A 15,203-nucleotide genomic window follows, 5' to 3' on the forward strand; every position below is an offset into this window, starting at 1 on the left:
CAGAAAGTAGGGAGTCATGAAAGTGGAGAGTCATTAAGAGCCTTGGTGAGACCTTTGCTGGGAAAATTGTTTCCTGGTTCATTTCTCTGCCTGGTACATGGTATATACTTAGTAAATATTTGTTGAATGAAAGTAAATGCCCCCAGATGGAACATGATTTTCCTTGATGGCTTGGAATTTAAATATAATATCATTCCTGTGATTGGGATTTGCCTTCAAGTATCTGCTTAGAGATAGTGAGATGACCTGGTCATAGAGATTGATGTTGGGAATATTTTATCAGTATAAATTTATTATAATGCCGGCTTGATTTTTGATTTCCATCATGATAGGAGATGAGGGTGATCTATGCTTCTTTGGGTGTATATGTAGTAAGTGCCTCGGGGGCTGGACATTTTCCAATTAAACAGTCCCTCCTAACTCTTAAATTGGAAATGTGAAATTGAAATGAGGAGGTGCAAAAAGACATCTTGAGGACCGATGAAATAGTTATATTCTAGTTACTAGAGAACAGTCAGACCTGGATAATTAGAAAATTAGAAAAAAATTAGTTAGACTTTAACTAATATTTGTGTATATTAAGAAAGTTTATATTATAATAAAATTTCACATTTAAAATTGACTTAGTTGTAACTAATTCAGTATAGTATATTTTGCTACTCCTTTGCTATTATATATTGTAAAATAGCTTTCAGACTTAGAAATACTTTGGACCACAACTCATAGAAATATATTTAGCACAGCTTAACACAAGTATATTTTACATTGTGACTTAGTGATACATATGTATTCATGTAAAGAACCAAAACAAAATCTTATTGAACAAAACTATTCTTATTGCATTTGTGCACCCCTTTTTCTTTCTTTCATTTTTTGATACTATTTTGTTTAAAAACTACTGCTTGAGATCCATTAAATTGGTTTATTCATGCAATGATGGATCATGATCCACAGTTTGGAGAACACTGCTCCCTAATAGAACTGGTAACAAGTTTTAAAGGCTTGAATTTTCTGGATCTTAATAGGAATATTCAAGGGGTATTATTGAAATCAGTTTTCAAAATGGGGAGTATTGCAGATGATAGTTACTAAACATTTGAGATAAAATAAGTTTCACTAGTATGTAATTAGAGAAATTGATCTCCATTTTTGACGTTACAGTTAGTGATTTAGCTTGTAAAAATAAGTGTTTAGTCTTTTCATAGACAACCACAGTTGAGCTCATGCCAGGGACCAGTAACTGGGACACTTGCTGCTAATAGAAGCATGTGATGTAACCGCCATCACATCACAAATATCCTTACTCATTTAAATTTTGGAGAAGCTTGGAGCCATGTATTGTAATTTTTATAGAGCCTGAATAAGGCATTTGAAACACTGAATGAAATGGCTCATTTCATATACTAAATAGGGACTTTTTCATTTAAGGTAACAAAACTGTGAGAAATCAGTGCTGTGACAAGTAACTTGTAAAAAAATTTAATTGTAAAATTTCTATTTCTTGTGATTCTGTATATGCAAAGGACATTGACTAAGGTGCTGAACATGAAAAGATACCTGTGTAAATGTAAAATTTTTTTTTGCCTTTTCTTTTTCTTTTTTGTCTTTTCAGGGCCACACCCACAGCACATGGAGGTTCCCAGGCTAGGGCTGGGTCTAATTGGAGCTGAGGCCGATGGCCTACACCACAGCCACAGCAATGCCAGATCCGAGCCACGTCTGTGACCTACACCACAGCTCATGGCAACACCGGATCCTTAACCCACTGAGTGAGGCCAGGGATTGAACCCACCATGTCATGGTTCCTAGTCAGATTCATTTCCGCTGTGCCACACGGGAACTCCATTTTTTAATATTTAATATCATTGGTACGTGCAAAAATTATATAGTGATTGCATCAATGTTTTGGAAGCTAGGTAGAGTACTAGTAATTATTTTAAAAAATTCGGAACTGTTCTTTAATGTTTCCTTGAAAGATTTAGCTGGCTCTGGGTGATTTTTCTTAGGAGGTAAAACATACTATACTCATGTGTTCTCAGATTACTTTGTTTATCTAGTTGTTTTATCTAGTTGCAACCTAAGGAGGTTAGTTGGCTTTGTAATGTTTAAATTATTGGGCTGTGCCGATTAGAGAATCTGATTTTCTATGCTTTATGTTTTGAAGATTCATTAGTGATCGTGAAATTAGAAGTATGCCTGTGGCCTACATTTCTACTCATATAATCAGATTATGTCTAATGGTTTCTGTATTTAGCAGCTCATTTTTATCTTTATTAGTGAATATTACTGTATCAAAATTGTAATTGTGTTTGAAAGCAAAGCTAATGATTATTCATCTATTCTTGAGGATAATTTGAAAATGTATCCTTTTAATAAATTCTGTCTTTTTAATATAGATATTTAAGTAAATCAGTGTGCTGAGAATTATGACAGAATTAAACAATTTTTAATATTCTGCTACCATTTGTGCATATTCGTGAAACTTTATGAGCATTATGTGCACGTCCATTCTTTTTAGTTGTATAATGTTTAAGGTTTCAGTTAAAAGAGTACTATATACTTAAGCCAAAGAGTACTATATCCTTAAGCCGTATAAATCACTACTTTGTGTTATAAGAAGTTGTCAGCCAGGCATATTTCTATGAAATTGTCTTCTTTCAATAGTTTTTATTATTATGGTTGTGTAAGTTTTAAGTTTCAAGCTGCATGGATGGAACTAGAGACTCTCATACTAAGTGAAATAAGTCAGAAAGAGAAAGACAAATACCACATGACATTACTTACATCTGGAGTCTCATATATGGCGCAAATGAACCTTTCCACAGAAAAGAAACTCATGAACTTGGAGAACAGGCTTGTGGTTGCCAAGGGGGAGAGGGAGAGGGAGGGGGATGGACTGGGAATTTGGGGTTAATAGATGGAAACTGTTGCCTTTGGAATGGATAAGCAACGAGATCCTGCATTGTAGCACTGGGAACTATATCTAGTCACTTATGATGGAGCATGATGGAGGATAATGTGAGAAAAAGAATGTATATATGTATGTGTGATTGTATATATGTATGTATGGGTCATCTTGCTGTACAGTAGAAAAATGAGAGAACACTGTAAACCAGCTATAATGGAAACAATACAAATTATTTAAAATAAAAAAGCCAAAAAAAAGTTTCACGCTGTATTTTTCCATTCTCTTCCTTGTAATTTTTTTTGGTCTTTTTAGGGCCTCACCTGCGGCATATGGAGGTTCCCAGGCTAGGGGTCAAACTGGAGCTGCAGATGCAAGCGTGCACCACAGGCACAGCAATGCCAGGTCCTAGCTGCATTCGTGACTTTGTGACGTACGCCGCAGTTTACGGCAACACCAGATCCTTTAACCCACTGAGCGAGGGCAGGGATCAAACTCACATCCTCGTGGATACTAGTCGGGTTCTTATCCTACTGAGCCACAACGGAAACTCTCCCTTGTAATTTTTGAATTTAAAAATTCTGAGAGAAATTTTCACTTATTACTATTGACTGCAACTGGAGGTATAATACAATACTAGGATTTTTGTGGGCTTTTTAGCAACTGGTGTAATTTTAATAGACACTCTGAATCTTATCTACTCATATTTCTGTTTTTGCTTATGTACTAGAAAGCAGAACAGTTTATTTATGGCTACTGAACTGTATGGTATTCTATTTTTTGTGTGTTGGTATTACACAGTTTTATCTCTAACATTATTTTCCTTCTCTCCTGATTTCCTTACTTAAAACCGTTCTCAGTCTTTTGGTATATATGTGTGTATTATAAACTGCCCTCAGTACTTGTCTATAACAAGGTTGGCTTTTAAATAAAGTATAGCTGTTTAATTTTAGGATAAATAGTTTCTAAGAATATATTTATAAATTAATTCAGTGAGCAAATAACCATATACTTTTCAGTGGCTCTTTTCTTTTTTAGCTTCATGTAATCTTTTGACAGTCTATTGGATTCTCTTTTAAGAAATGACTTAGGAGGGAGTTCCTGTCGTGGCTCAATGGTTAACGAATCCGACTAGGAACCAGGAGGTTGCCGGTTTGATCCCTGGCCTTGCTCAGTGGGTTAAGGATCCGGCATTGTAGGTTGCAGACATGGCTCAGATCCTATGTTGCTGTGGCTCTGGTGTAGACTGGCGGCTTGCAGCTCCGATTCCACCCCTAGCCTGGGAACCTCCATGTGCCATGGGAGCGGCCCTAGAAAAGGCAAAAAAAAAAAGGAAAAGACTTAGGAGGTTCAGGGATTTCAGGTCAAGAACTTTACAACTGTCTCCAGTATTGGTGAACTGGTGGATTCTATTATCATGTAAAGTAAAGTAAAGCAAGTCAAAACAAAAATGCTTATTTATAGAAGCACTTAATACTTTACTATTCAGTTATTTGACATACTCATGTGAAGTTTTGACAGTATATTTTAGTCATTTTGGGATGAAGGTTACCTCTTTTTTTACAGTAGAATTGATATTTTTATTAAGTTAATGCCCATATATGGTAAAATATTAAAATAATACAGCAGGATGTAGAAGTTGTCTCTTGCCCTATGTCTTTGAAATTTTTGAATTTTTCAATAGAAAAAACCATTTTTTTTCCCTTGAGGAAGGTATATGTAAAGTAAATTTAACAACATTTGAAAGATTATACCCCATGATCAAGTGGGATTTATCCGGTGTTGCAAAAATGATTCAGCGTAGACAAATCAATAAATATGATACATGACATTAACATAATGAAGGATAAAAGTTTATGATTGTCTTAATAGAAGCATTTGACAAAATTCAGTATCTCTTTATGAAAAACAACAAATTAGGTATAGGAGGAATGTATATCACCATAATAAACACCACATGTGACAAGATTATAGCTCATGTCTTACTTAGTGGGGAAAGATTGAAAACTTTTCCTCTAGGATCAAGGATAAGACAAAAATGTCCACTCTCAGCACTTAATACTGGGGGTCCTAGCCAGTGCAGTTAGGCAAGAAAAAGAAAAAAAAGGTACTCAAATTAGAACGGAAAAAGTAAAATTATCTTTGCAGATGCATTATCTTTAATTGACTACTGAATGAGAGTTTGGCTCACATACTCCCACTTCCCTTTGTGCCTTTAAATTTTGCACAGTTATTACGTGTACTTCATCTGTTGCTTACCTTTGACACTTATATTTTAACATCTCTGTTTTCTAGCAAATTTTACATTATCTTTTTTTTTTTGGTCTTTTTGCCTTTTCTAGGACTGCTCCCACAGCACATGGAGATTCCCAGGCTAGGGGTTGAATCGGAGCTGCAGCCGCTGGCCTACGCCAGAGCCACAGCAATGCGGGATCCGAGCCGAGACTTCGACCTACACCACAGCTCACGGCAACGGTGGATCCTTAACCCACTGAGCAAGGCCAGCGATCGAACCCGAAACCTTATGGTTCCTAGTCAGATTTGTTAACCACTGCGCCACGACGGGAACCCCTGCATTATCTTTTTGACTCTGTTAAGCGCAGATGTTCATAGCCCTACCCTTCGCTCTACCTCTTCTACTCCTCTTAAGAGCTGAGCATCTGTCAATTGTGTTACTTTAACACTGTTAAGACTGAAAAAGTTTTTTTCTTCTTCTATAACATTTATCTTGTGTTGGGGGAGGGGAATAAGATTGATTCTAAGCGCTGAAAATCAATTAACTCTAAATGTTTATGCTTTTAGAACTTGGACTAGCCAGGGTTACTTTTCTTTCTTGAGTACTCTGGGCCCTTTTTTGCTTTAGCTCAGGAAAAATTTCTTTTTCTTAATTTCCTCTGTCTGTCATAATAATTTCTATTATTAGTTGGAAGTTGGAGTTATTGAATTGCTTCTTTCTCTTTTCCTTTATTTTTTGTTTCTTAATATTTTTGTCTCACAGAATAAGATTCTCTTACTTTGTCTTTGATTTTCCCAGGTAATATAGATTATCTTAATTCGTGTATATATTATTGTCCTTCTCAAAAGCCTCTGAGACTAATTGGTTTTTCTTTTTAATTTTTTGTTCTTATTCTTAAATTTTCTGCAGTTTTTTGCATAATCTGCCTCCCCATTTTTTTCCCCTCTTTTTGGTCACCCTGTAGCATATGGAGTTCCCAGGCCAGGGATCAGATCCAAGCCGCATTGCACTTGCTACCTATACACAGCAGTGGCCACGTGGGATCCCTAACCCTGGGCTGGGATTGAACCTGCATCCCAGTGCTCCAGAGATGCTGCTGATTACATTGTACCACAATGGGATCTCCCCCCCCGTTTTTAAAAATTTGCTTTTTTAGGGGTGTTTTTCTTTCTTGTTACTTTTCTTTTAGAATGTAGTAATTCTTGATTGTCACTTCCTATTTGTGAAAGAGGTTTGGGTTTTTTTTTTGCTGTTCTTTTTGCTTTGCTATTGTTTATTAGTCTCCTGGAACCCTGTGTATACAGATGAGGCTTACTGACCATCACATTCCACATGGGCTGTGCACTCAGGGAATTAGTCTTTAGCTAAGGAGTTCTTTAAAATGAAAGACGGGGACAGATTTTTTTTTTTTTAAGCTGTGATGCCAGCAGATACTCCCTCTTCCTCCCTTCTTTGGAACTTCGTTTGGTTTCTTTAGAGATTTATTTTTGTTTTGTTTTGTTCTTGTACGTAGGAGATAGTAACTGTAGTTAGTAGCAGTTCTCCATCTCCTCTATCTTGTCCTTGCCTCCCTTCCCTTTTTCACTCCTCTTACCTTTTCCCCTAACTTCCTTAGGGAGCCTTGTCTGGCAGATCCGCTCCTTCCTTTGCTTTTTCTGTGGTCTTCTCCAGCACTTAGTTTTGGGCGTTAGCTTCCTTCATTGCCTCATCTGTTAACATGTACTTCTTTTCTTTCCATTTTCCAAAAGTTTATTAATATTTCTTGTCTCCCTTTAAGCTTCTTTACTGACATGGACATATGCAATTACAGTTGCTAACTCTTAAAAAAAATCTAATATTAAGAAAATACATTGTAGTTTTGTGGGTTAGTGTTCCTTTGCTGTTGTGTATGTGTTTTGTCTTTGCGTCATGAATGTCTCAGAGCCTTGTATACATGCACCGGACCTGCTGACTGGTGTGTACCCCCTCCTACCCGCCTCGGTAGCACAAATTAGGATCTGGCAGCATTGAAGTATTGTAGAGACATGTAGGCTGGCCAGAAGGAACAGACTGTCCCTGCTTATCCAGATAGAAAGGCACAGTTCTGACTTTGGGAGATCAGAGAATTAGCAAGAAGAACACCAGAGATAAAGCGGATAAGAATATGAGCTCAGGAATCTGACTCTTGGTAATCATATTCTCACTATAACCCTTACTAACTTTGTGATGCTCATCAAGTTATGTAATTTCTCTAAAATTTTGTTTCCTTATTTGTAAAAATAGGGATTGAAATAGTATCTTACACTTGTGCAAATTGATGAGTTCATCTGTTTAAAATACTTAGCATAGAGAGTGCTCGACAATTTGGCAACTAGGGAAATTTTATGTAAATGCCATGTTTCTGGACTTTCTTAAAAAATTTGAAACATCTGGTATTCCTGAAAGGCATGGTTGTTTATAGCCGAGTGGTAGCTGCCTCTTTAGAGGTATTTGCTTTCCAGTTTGCCCAGCCCCTAGTACTCCTTATTGTCTCACACTCTGTTTGATGTACTATATTGAGGTTACCTCCCTTGCCTCTTCGGGCACTTGGATTTGTGATTCTTGACAAACTGGTGTTTGCCGCTGCAAAAAGAGTATCTGCAGTTTTCATTACTGCTTTTTCTTTGGTGTTAGGATGAAACAGTACAGACGGCACGAAGATAGACCATATTAGAAGGGTAATTGAGGCAAAGGGATGCTGTCTCATACAGGAAGTTTTTGGGAATGCTTGTAGCACACTGGCTGGTGAGGTTCAGTGATGTGCTTCAAGTGAGTGAAGAGACTGATGTCAGGGGGCGTGGTGACATGTAATGAGGAGAGCTCTAGGTAGGAATCATACAGCTAAAACCTAGGGATGTTTAGAGATAGAAAGAACTCATTTATTAATCTGTAATATCTCTTGACTGTTATAGGTGCCTGACAGTGTGTTAGGTAAGGAGATCACCAAGTTACATGTAATAAAAGTCTTTACATCAAATACAATAGGCATTTTATAATACTGTGCATAATATAAAAATATCCTTAGAAATCTCCTAGACTAATCCTCCTATTTTATGATTCTTTTTTTTTTTTTCTTCCACCGATGGCATATGGAAGTTCCCAAGCTAGGGGTCAAATCAGAACTGTAGCTGTTGGCCTACACCACAGCCACAGCATCGCAGGATCCAAGCCTCGTCTGCAACCTACACCACAGCTCATGGCAATGCTGAATCCTTAACCTACTAAGCAAGACCAGGGATTGAACCTGCGTCCTCATGGATGCTAGTCAGATTCGTTAACTGCTGAGCCACAATAGGAACTCCTATTTTATAATTCTTAAAATAAGCTTAGGCAGATTAAACCTTGCCTAAGGCTTCACAACTAGTTGGGACTCTCTGACTTCTATTTTCTAATCCAGTGCTCTTTCTACCACAGAGTCAGGCAGACAGCATCAAAGAAGTTTAGAAGCAGACAGCAGGGATTCAAAGGCCTGGAAGAATTGGTGTATTGGAGCAGGGTACAAATATTGGGAGTTAGATATGAGAGGAGGTTATCTTGCCTTATTTAAGACTTATTCTTAAAAGATTGGCGCTGGAGATTCTTCTTCTTAGGAGCATGGAGAGGTAAGTGGTCATGTCAGAGAAGTCCACATGGCAAGGAACTCTAGGCAAACTTCTAGGAACTGTAGACACCCTGTAGGCCTTGAGGGTGGCCTCCTTCTGAGAGCCAGCAAGAAGCTGAGGCTCTTGCTTATCCACTGCAAGGGTATCCACCACCCCAACCCCACTCTGTTCTGGGATTTTTTTTTTCCAGTGGTGTCTTGTCTGTGGATAATTGCTAGTTGGTCTTCTTTTGAGGGGAACTGAAGTTGGGAATGATATATGTTGTCATCTTGATGAAGTTATCCTATAAGACTTTCTGGAGTTCCTGTCATGGTGGAGTGGTTAATGAATCCGACTAGGAACCATGAGGTTGTGGGTTCAATCCCTGGCCTTGCTCAGTGGGTTAATGATCCAGCGTTGCTGTGACCTGTGGTGAAGGTTGCAGACGCAGCTCAGATCCTACGATGCTGTGGCTCTGGTGTAGGCCGGCAGCTGCAGCTCTGATTCGACCCCTAGCCTGGGAATCTCCATATGCTGTGGGAGCGGCCCAAGAAATGGCAAAAAGACCAAAAAAAAAAAAAAAAAAGATTTTCTGCTCACACAATCATGATGTCTCTGAATAACAACAGATTAGCCTTTTCCTCTCAATTTTCATGCCTTTTGAATCTTTTCTTGCCTTATTCTACAGGTTGGTTCTTCTGTATGGAGTTGAATAGAAGGTGTGAGAGCAGACATTTGTATGCGTTTTCCTAGTCTTGGTGGAGAATTGTGTTTTGCCATTAAGTATATACTAGCTGTAGGTTTTTTTTTTTTTGGTGTGTGTATGTGTGTGTAAATACCTTTTATTAGGTTCAAGAGGTTTTATTCTCTTTCTGGATTACTGAGAGGTTTTAATCATTGATGGTTTGAATTTTGTCAAATGAGTTTTCCTGTCGAGATATTTTCTTTTTTCTTTTTTTCTATTTGATGAATTCATTTCCAATATTAAACCCTGCATTTCTAGTATTAAACCCTGTTTGATTCTTAGTTATTAAACATTTTACATATTTGTGAAGATTTTTATATCTATTCTTATGAAGAATGCTGTTCTAATTTTCTTTTTTTTATTTGCAAGATATTTATTAGAACTTGAGCCATTACTTTAAAAAGAATTTTGCTGCAAGGAAAAATACAAATTATCTGCCATTGCTTCAAACAAGATTTGGGAATGGGAAAAAATACATGAATCCAGAAGCTTTAATTACCTGCAGAAATATGAGATACTGGAGTTCCCGTCGTGGCGCAGTGGTTAACGAATCCGACTAGGAACCATGAGGTTGTGGGTTCGGTCCCTGGCCTTGCTCAGTGGGTTAACGATCCGGTGTTGCCGTGAGCTGTGGTGTAGGCTGCAGACGCGGCTCGGATCCCGCGTTGCTGTGGCTCTGGCGTAGGCTGGTGGCTACAGCTCCAATTTGACTCCTAGCCTGGGAACCTCCATATGCCGCGAGAGCTGCCCAAAGAAATAGCAAAAAAAGACCAAAAAAAAAAAGAAATATGAGATACTTATGTATACTTATTTATTTTTATTGTTATTTCCCCAATACAAATTTTTTTTCAACTGTACAACATAGTGACATGTGTACATCTTTTTTCTCCTATTATCATCCGACGTCATAAGTGATTAGACATAGTTCTCAGTGCTAGACAGCAGGATCTCATTGCTAATCCATTCCAAAAGCAATATTTTGCATCCATTAACCCCAAGTTCCCAGTCCATCCCACTCCCTCCCCTTCCCCCAGGCAACCACAAGTCTATTCTCCAAGTCCATGATTTTCTTTTCTGTGGAAAGGTTCATTTGTGCTGTATAGTACATTCTAGATATAAGTGATATCATATGGTATTTGTCTTTCTCTTTCTGACTTATTTCACTCAGTACGAGAGACCATGGTTCCATCCATGTTGCTGCAAATGGCATTATTTTGTTCTTTTTTGTGGCTGCGTAGTATTCTGTTATGTATAAATGCCACATCTTCTTTGCTTCATGTGTTTTAGTCAGGCTTTCATGTCAGAGTTCTATTCATCGCACAGAGTAAATTGACAAGTATTCCTTATTCCTATGTTTCTGAAAGAATTTTTGTAACAGTATTTTTATTTTTTTCCTTAAATATTTGATTCACCAATGACGGTATCTTTGTGGGGAGATTTTTTTTTTTTTAAAGAAATTCAATTTAAATTCAGAACCATTGATATTTTCTGTTGGATCTTATATCCATGTGTTGGGTTTTTAAAGAATTTGTCATTTTCATCTAAGTTATTAAATTTACTGTCATAAAATTGCTCATAGTAGTCCTTTATTCTTATAATATTTATAAGATCTTTAGTGATATCCCTTCTTTCATTCTTGTTATTGGTTATTTGTATATTTTCTTTTTTTATTCTTGATCATTTTGCTAGGCATTACCAATTTTATTGACCGTTTTCATGGAGTCAGCTTTTGAGTTTATTTTCTCTGTTGTTTATCCTTTTCTGTATTGATTTTGCTCTTTGGATAATTTCTTTGGATCTCTTTTCAGGTTCATTGACACCTTCTGCTTTATCCAATCTACTATAGGTGTATCCAATGAAGTTTTTCATTTCAGATAAGATCCTTTTTATTCTAGGGTCTCTGGGTTTTTTATTTGTCTTGTTTGTTTCTTTGATATTTTCCCATTTATCTGCTGTTTTCACTCTTTATGTTTTCATATAAGCCTATGAAGTATTAACAATAGCTCTATTAAATTACTTCCTCAACTTGTGTCTGATTTGTTCTTTTCTAACATTTTAAGGAGAAAATCTAGATCATTGTATAAAAAGTTATTTTCTAATATAGGCACTTAAAGAATTTTCTTCTAAGCATTGCTTTAGCTGTAACTACAAAATATAATGTGCTATATTTCCTTATTATTTTGTGAAAATTGTTCCTAGTTTCCCATCCGATTTGTTTTTCAACTCATGAATTGTTTAAAAGTCTGTTTAATTTGTCAGCTATTTTGGAATTTTCTAGATATCCTATAATTATTGATTCCTTGTTTAGTTCTATTTCGATCAAAGAGTATATGTATACTCTCTAATGTTTCAGTTATTTGAGATTTAAATAATGACACAGCATATGAGCTTTCTTTCTCTCTCTTTTTAATGGGAGGTACGGCATACAGAAGTTCCTGGGCTAGTGGTCAAATTGCAGCTACAGCTTCTGTCCTATGCCACAGCCTGTGTTAGGGCAGCTTAGGATCTGAGCTACATCTGTGACCTACACTGCATCGTGCCACAACACTGGATCCTTAGCCCTTTAAGCAAGGCCAGGGGTCAAACCTGCATCCTCATGGGCATTATTTTGGCTTCTTAACCTGCTGAGCTCCAGTAGAAACTCCCATGTGTTTCTTGCTTGATGAACATTGAAAACAAATATAATTCTACAGTTTTGGGATATAGTATTTTATAAATGTCTATTAGTTAGGGTAGTTGATGGTTTTTAGGTATTTAGATCTTCTATATCAGTTTACAAATTGATGTTTTCTACTTTATCAATTATTGAAATTTTTCCCTTTAGTTTTTTTAAGTTTTTGCCTCATTTTGCTCATTTTTGACTTTTTTATGGCTTTTATGTCTTTCTATTGAATTGATATTTTTGTCGTTATGAAATATACCTCTGTATTTTTTGGTAATATTCCCTTCTTTTGATGTTTACTTTGTATGATAATATTATAGCCTTTCAAGCTTGTAGTACTTGCTGTTTGCTTTCTGTTCTTGCACTTTCAATTTATCTGTGTCTCTGAATTTAAAGTTGTTTCTTAGAGACAGCATATAGTTGAATCTTGGTTTTTTTAAAATATAGTCTGACAAATTTGGCCTTTTATGTGGAGAATATGGTCCATTTTCTTTACGTGTGTTTTTAAGTATACTTTCTTGCTGTTTTCCTTTTTGTCTCATATGACTTGTTCTTTCTTTTGTTTTAATCATATTCTACTTTATTTCTTGTATTAACTTTTAAGCTATTTCTTTTGCAATTAATTTTTTGTGGTTTGGTCTGGGTATTAGAATATACATTTTAACTTGTCATTGGCTACTTAAAATTAATATTAAACCACATTATTCTATCAAATATGTGAATTTTGAAAGGGTATAATTAATTTACTACCTGCCCCTCCCATTTGTGTTGTCATATCTTTTACCTCCACAGATGTTTTAAATGATACTAAAAAATTATTTGTAGTTTAGAGAGCAATAAGGAAATGAATCCTCATGCATTTCCAATTTCTCATGTTCTTCCTTCTTGAAATTTCTCTTGTGTCATGTGATTTAAGTAAACCTAGTGGACTATTTAAAAATAATTTCTTGTTGTGCAGATGTGCTCTTGACTAACCTTAGCTTTCCTTCATCTAAAAATGGCTTTCTTTCACTTTTAGTTTTAAAGAACAATTTTACTGGATGTCAGGTTCTGGGCTGAGTTTTCTTTCTCCTTCCATGACTTTGAACATATTCTCCCATTTTCTTTTGGACCTCCATTGTTTCTGGAAAGAAGTAGTTTTTCTCTCCTTTCAAAATTTCCCTTTATTTTTGTGGTTTTTTTTTTTTTTTTTGCACTTTGGCTGTGATGTACCTAGGTATAATTTTCTTTGTATCTATCACTTATGGGATTTCTGAGTTTCCTCATCTTGTAGGTTAATGTTTTTCAGTGAATTTGGGAACTTTTCAACCATTATTTCTTCAAATATTTTTTTCTGCCCCATTCTCATTCTTTAATATAATAGGACTTAAACACCTATTTAGTGGTTTTGAAGTCTTATCTCCTGATTTCAATATCAAGGTCATCTTGGAGTCTGTTTTCTTTGAAGACTTTGTTTCCTTGCTCAGGTCACATTTTTTGCTTGTTATTTTCATGTCTGGTTATTTTTAACTCTATGCTGGACGTTATGCATTCAACATTGTTGAAAGTCCTTTTTTTTTTTTTTTTTTTTGTCCTTGTAAGTATGTTGAGTTTCATTCTGGAATGCAGTTCCTTTTGTTGGAGGTATTCTAGGCTTGGTTTTAGGCTTTAGATGGGCCAGTCTAGAGTAGTCCTTACTCTAGGATATGGTCCTTACTCTTTTTTTTTTTTTTTGTCTTTTTGCCATTTCTTGGGCCGCTCCCGTGGCATAGGGGGTTCCCACGCTAGGGGTCTAATCGGAGCTGTGGCTGCCAGCCTACACCAGAGCCACAGCAACGCAGGATCCGAGCTGCATCTGCAACCTACACCACAGCTCACCACTGAGCAAGGGCAGGGACCGAACCCACAACCTCATGGTTCCTAGTCAGATTCGTTAACCACTGCGTCATGATGGGAACTCCCGGTCCTTACTCTTAAGTCTTGGTCTTTCTGATGTCTTGGCTGAATTCCTGGAATATTAATGAGATTCTTCCACCATGACTAGATGGGAACTTTAAGGTCTTCTACCATTGTACAGCCTTTGGTATCTCCAGTCTTCATTTAACCCCATAGTAGCCTTTGTCTCCTAGCCTAGCTTCTGCCCTATCACCCCCTACCCCTAACAGTGTACACCTGACTCACCTTCAGTACTTTCCTGCAAATTCCACTAGCTTCAATAGCCCCAAACTCTGATCTATGATCACTGTGTACTGCCTGAGCCTCTACTTCCTTGTGGTGTGGTCAGAAAATTGTCCATAGCTGCAGATCTTGGGTGAAGGTGAGCTTCATCTTATGTGGTTCTCTTTTCTCAAAGATCACTTTGCATTGCCTATTATCCGATGCCTGAAAACAAATGCTTCATACATTTTTTCCAGTTTTATAGTTATTTACAGCAAGAGGGCAATTTCAGTATTAGTACTCTATTATGGCTGGAAAGAGGGCAAACAGTATATGTAAAACTTGTTCAGTTTTGTGTATATCAAACAGATGCTTATGGTTTCATCTTCAAAATTGAGCATGGCAAGTACAGTAAGAAACTTTATAAATAGACTGGATGTTAAGAATAATTGTATATTTGGTGGGTTGCTGAAAATTAATCAAAAATACTATTTGTTTCAACTCTTGTTATGATTGCTCCATTCCTGTATATATTTATGGGTAATATATACTTAATGGGTAATACATTTTTGAATAAATGAATATCAAATGAGAATGTATATTTGAAAATACTGAAGATTATTAAATGTATGAACATGTAGAAATATTTTTATTAAGATCTTTTGCTGATTTGCAAAATGTCTCTTTTTTTTTGCTTTTAAATTGAAAATCTTTAAATTTAAATGTTGGCATATTGGAATTCTTTTAAGTTTTTTTTTTTTTTTTTTCCTGCACTCACAGCATGTGGAAGTTCATGGGCTGGGGATTGAACCTGTACCATAGCAGCAATCCAAGCCGCTGTAGTGACAATGCTGGATCCTTAACCCACTGAGCTATAGGAAAAGTCCAAGTATTGTTTTTTTAATTGAAATGATCCTAAG

General features: G+C 36.5%; 1 protein-coding gene across 8 annotated transcripts in view; it reads left to right on the forward strand.

Annotated features, from left to right (window-relative positions):
• CSNK1G3 (casein kinase 1 gamma 3) overlaps positions 1 to 15,203 on the forward strand; it is a 113,129-nt gene that overhangs the window by 19,609 nt on the left and 78,317 nt on the right. The window lies entirely within an intron of this gene.

This window comes from Phacochoerus africanus, chromosome 4 (assembly GCF_016906955.1).
Source record: "Phacochoerus africanus isolate WHEZ1 chromosome 4, ROS_Pafr_v1, whole genome shotgun sequence".
Taxonomy (NCBI): Eukaryota; Metazoa; Chordata; class Mammalia; order Artiodactyla; family Suidae; genus Phacochoerus; species Phacochoerus africanus.